Below are 5,080 nucleotides of genomic sequence, written 5' to 3'. Positions count from 1 at the left end.
CATGAACAGGAAATGTTTGGAGAGATAGGGGCCAAGTGCAGACAGGTGGGGCTAAGTTAGTTCGGAATTATGTTTGGCATGGACTCATCGGACTGAAGAGTCTGTTTCCGTCCTGTGTGACTCTATGATTCTATGGCTCTAGATTGTCCAATCACAATAACAAGCAAAGATCCTTTGCAAGTTTATTTTTAAAAAACACAAACTTGTATTTCTAAATGAACAGAATTCAAATGCAGTGTTTTTTTCCCCTCTTAAATGGCATTTCACCTCTTGGCACACTGAATTACTGAGAGTTCACTCCATTGGTAAGGTGACTCAGTCCAGAGGTTACACACGGAGAGAGATAGAGTTAGCCCGCCTGTCATCATCACTCCTGACAGGATATCAATGCTCAGAAACAGAATGGGGTGTTGGTCAGTTAACTCAGCTGGTTAGAGTGTAGTACTAATAATGCTAAGGGTGTGGGTTCAATCCCCACACTGACCACAACTTGTTCGTGATGACTGGTGGATGTTGTCTGCAGCAAAACAATCAGTCTCAATTGCTCAGAAACAGAATTTGGTTGGGGTCGGGGGGCAGAAATGGAGCTATGGAGACTGGCTTATAAAATCCTGAGGGTATTTTAACAGGTTGGGCACTGAGAGGATGTTTCTTTTCATGAAAGAAACTAGAACCAGGGGTCAAGGTTCAAAAATGACAGCTCTACCCATTCAGGCAAGTGATGAGGAGAGATTTCTTCTATCGGAGGGTCCTTCACAGAATTGTAGAATCGTTAGAGAGCAAAAGGACGTCATTCAACCCATCCTGCCTGCGCCATCTTTCCCAATGAGCAATTTGCTTAGGGCCACTCTCCACCCTGCTCCCCATAACCCTGCACATTCTTCCGTTTCAAGTATCTTCCTTCAGTCTCTGTAAACCTCTCCCACACAGAGTAGTGGGGGGCAGGATAACTGGGGGCGGAACGGTGGCTCAGTGGCTCAGCACTTGGTGCAGATCGTTTATGACTTGGCATGGGCATATTTGAAGACTTCTTCAATGGTATGTCCCACTGGAGCAACCAGATGCAGAGAGCTAGAAAGGCCATTTGAATACACGGGGTGTCAAAACCAAATCCTTGCCTCATGCCCTCACTCATGGGTGTTCTGCCAGTGATGCCCAGGGGCACGGAGGACAACTTTAGCGCGTGGTTATTTGTACTGGCCATGAACTAATACTGTTTGGGTGAGGTGGGCGGTGGGGGGGGATCAACCCTGACCCATGCTCACTGGACTGTGTATTGTACCTGAGCCAAGAGGCACAGTCACATCTGACCCTGCAGCAAAAATGGAGGGGCAAGTGTGGAGAGCGAAGGGAACACTGAAAATAGGACCTTGCAACAAACGCATCGCTGGCCATACGAGATACGATCAGGAATCTCCAGCTTCTCCCTATAAACAGAGTTGGAGCTGGCAGAAGATGTACCAGGATGCCACTGGGACTGGAGGGTTTGAGCCGTAGGGAGAGGCTGGACAGGCTGGGAATCTTTTTCCCTGGATTGTTGGAGGTTGAGGGGTGACCTAATAGAGGTTTATAACATCATGAGGGGCACAGATAAGATAAATAGATAAAGTCTCTTCCCTGGGGTGAGGCAGTCCAGAATGAGAGGGAATAGGTTTAGGGTGAGAGGGGAAAGATTTAAAAGGGACCTAAAGGGCAACTTTTTCACACAAGAGGGTGGTACGTGTATGGAATGAGCTGCCAGAGGAAGTGGTGGAGGTTTGTACAATTGCAACATTTAAGAGGCATTTGGATGGGTATATGAATAGGAAGGGTTTGGAGGGATCTGGGATGGGTGCTGGCAAACAGGACTAGTTCAGTTTGGGAAACCTAGTCAGCATGGACGGGTTGGACCAAAGGGTCTGTTTCTGTGCTGTATGACTCCATAATAAATGTCTCTTAGACAGGGCTGCAGAAAATAACAAATATTTCATCTCTCAGGGAATCTAGGGACGAGGGAAGATGGAACGAAAGAGAGCTGAAGATCAAGACCTGACTGAGTTGCACAGCAGGCTGCAAGGGGCCGAGTGGCCTACATCTGCTCCTGTTTCTTGTTAAACGTGTAACAATTTGTGGCATTTGGTGGAGATGAAGGAGCAGAATGGCCTCCTCTATGCTTACAAACAGCAGGAACTCACTCAGGACTGGCATGACTGTAATTGGAGGTAAGAGTCTAAAGTGTGGTGCTGGAAAAGCACAGCCGGTCAGGCAGCATCCGAGGAGCTGGACGGTCATCATCTTCCTGATGAAGAGCTCATGCCTGAAATGTTGACTCTCCTGCTCCTCGGATGCTGCCTGACCGGCTGTGCTTTTCCAGCACCACACTCTAGACTCTGATCGCCAGCATCTGCAGGCCTCACTTTCTCCCTGTTATTGAGGTAAGTGGGTCAGGCAGTAAAGTGGGTATTGGGCATGGAGGCTGCATGAGGTCCGAGAGTGGGAAAGGATTCTGTCAACTCCTGTGTCCGATGGTGTCAGGGCAGACATTTATAACACGGGCCTTGTAACCCTTTCCCTCCATCCTCTGTAATTATTTTCCGATGTTATGAGATTTCCAGGGGGTGACGTTCATGTCAGTATGCACAGGGTGACAGGCAGAGGAAGGACACATAGGCCACCTTGGCTCTCAGAGCTGCTCATTGGTGCACAGAAAGATCCCGGAAACAGCTCATCAGCTAACAACGCAGCTGGCTCAGCACAGACACAGGCCACTCGCCCCAATCAATTCATCACACTCCACCAGCCTAACTCCCTAATGCCTCCCTAACTCCCTCAGGTGGCTGCCTAGTTTCCTATTCTCCCCGCCTACTTTCCACAGGAGCAAGTTGCTCATTCTCCACACTGTGTAAAAATGCTACAACAGAATTCCTGATCATCCTTTTTAATATGCTCGTTCACAGGATGTGAGTGTCACTGGCCAAGCCGAGCTACTCAAAGGGCAGTTAAGAGTCAACCACATTGCTGTAGGTCTGGAGTCACATATGGGCCAGGTCAGGATGTCTGAAGGGCGCTAGTAAACCAAATGGTCTTTTTCCCCCTGACAATTGCTTCATGGTCATCACTGGACCCTTAATTTCAGATTTTTTATTGAATTCAATAAAATTTGGTCATGGCAGGAATGAAACCAGGTCCCTGGGACATTAGCTGGATTAACAATGCCATGCTAATCCCACAAGGCCATCACTGGATCAGTTTATTAGTGTCTATGTCATCTCTGTGCCCTTTAGTTCGGTTCTTCCCTCGAGTGAGAATGTTGTCTTTCTCTCTCTATCTAATCAAAACACAACCTTTTTTAAAAATCATTTTAATTCCCACAGTGGATCACCCCTCTCAGCATTCTCTGATTTTCAGGAAAAGAGACTCGAATCTTCTATTCTCTTCAGGGAAAGGTGTTCCGGTTTCATTCTTGCGATCTGTCTTTGTACCTTCTCCAGGGTCTCGGTAACATTTTTGAAAGTCCGGAGTTCAGAGCAGAACCCAGTGATCCCCACGTGCTCGATACTATCCAGGTCGACTCAACAACAAGAGCAGGAGTAGGCCATACAGCCTATTGAACCTGCTTCATCATTCCATCTGATCATGGTTTTCCCACCCTCACCCCCTTGGCCTGAGAGACCAGAAAATCTCTCTCTCTCTCCAGCCTTAAACATACTCAATAATGGAGCATCCACCACTCTCTGTGAGAGGGAAAACCATAGATTCACAACCCTCCTTATTCCAATTGTAAAAGAACAACCCCATATCCTGACACTGTGTTAGGTTCTGCACATTTTAATGAGATTGCCTTGTCTTAGAATATTGGCCAATTTACTCTACAGCCTGGAAATAGGCCCCTTCAGCCCAAATTGTCATGCCGCCCAGTTTTCACAATTAATCTCATCCCATTTGTCTGTGTTTAGTCCCTATCCCTCCACACCTATTCCATCCATGTACAGGTACACAATCCTTTATCCGAAATCCTTGGGGCCAGCTTTTTTCTCAGATTTTGGGATTTTTTTTCAGATTTCAGAATAAATGACATTTTCACAGTGAAGTAAAACAAAATTACCTAACTGCAGACACACGTGTGAACAGTACGAGCGCTGAGACACAACTGATGCCTCCCAGTGCTAGGTCACGCTCCCACGTCACTCATGGATCGAGTGGGTGTGGAGCTGGGTCACCTGTTCACGTGCCAAACAACCTTGTTATACAAAACAAAACGTTCGGATTTCTGAGCTTTTCAGATCTTCGGATAAATGGCTAAATGTTTTTTAAATTACAACGTTGTACTTGCCTCCATCACTACTTCTGGCAGCTCGTTCTAGACACTCACCACCCTCTGTGTGAAAAAAAAGTGTCCCTCTGTATCTTTTTGCATCTATCCCCTCTCACCTTAAACCTATGTCCTTTAGTTTTAGACTCCCCTAGCAGGGCAAAATGCTGTTGGCTATCTACCTTATCTATCCCCCTCATGATTTTATACACCTCTATCATTGCAGGGCAACCCCCATGTTCCAGAGGCCTGTTTAGTTGAACCTTCACTGTTCCATCTCTACTGCAAGGGTACCCTTGCTTAAAGCGGCCCACTTGATCAGCACAAACATCTAATCCCTCCACCACCGATACTCAGTATACCATCTGCAAGATGCACTGCTGGAATTCCACACCCATGACCTCTACTGTCTGGACGGTGAATTTAAACAAAAAAGGGGAGATCAAAACTGCACAGAGATGAGGTTTCACCCAACAGAGCTGGGGTGCTCAGCAGAAGTCACCTTGGAAGTTACTTTCGTATCCGTTGAGCTGACCCTCAATGTTTGTCCTCAGTTTTCCATTGCTGGCACCATAGATTCCTCCACAAACATTCTCAAAATACTCCTCAAATATTTGACTTCTAAAGTCCTGACTGCATAGTCGTTGAAGCCCAAGAGAAAAACATTGAATACTTTTATGTCCATATCCTGCAGTCAAAAGCAAGCTGCATTTAAAAATGTCTTTTAAACATTAAAAAGAAATAGTGCGTTAATGTAGCGCCTTTCATAACGTCTCAGTGTGCTGTATA

General features: G+C 46.4%; 1 non-coding gene across 1 annotated transcript; it reads left to right on the top strand.

Moving 5' to 3' along the window:
• Positions 1-412: 412 nt before the first annotated feature.
• Positions 413-486, top strand: trnai-aau (transfer RNA isoleucine (anticodon AAU)). The gene has a single exon. It is a non-coding gene; the product is annotated as a tRNA-Ile (tRNA).
• The last annotated feature ends 4,594 nt before the right edge of the window (positions 487-5,080 follow it).

The sequence above is a fragment of the Chiloscyllium punctatum genome, chromosome 18 (assembly GCF_047496795.1).
Source record: "Chiloscyllium punctatum isolate Juve2018m chromosome 18, sChiPun1.3, whole genome shotgun sequence".
NCBI lineage: Eukaryota > Metazoa > Chordata > Chondrichthyes > Orectolobiformes > Hemiscylliidae > Chiloscyllium > Chiloscyllium punctatum.
Note: the sequence above shows the minus strand (reverse complement) of the source record. Positions and strands in the feature narration are given on the sequence as shown.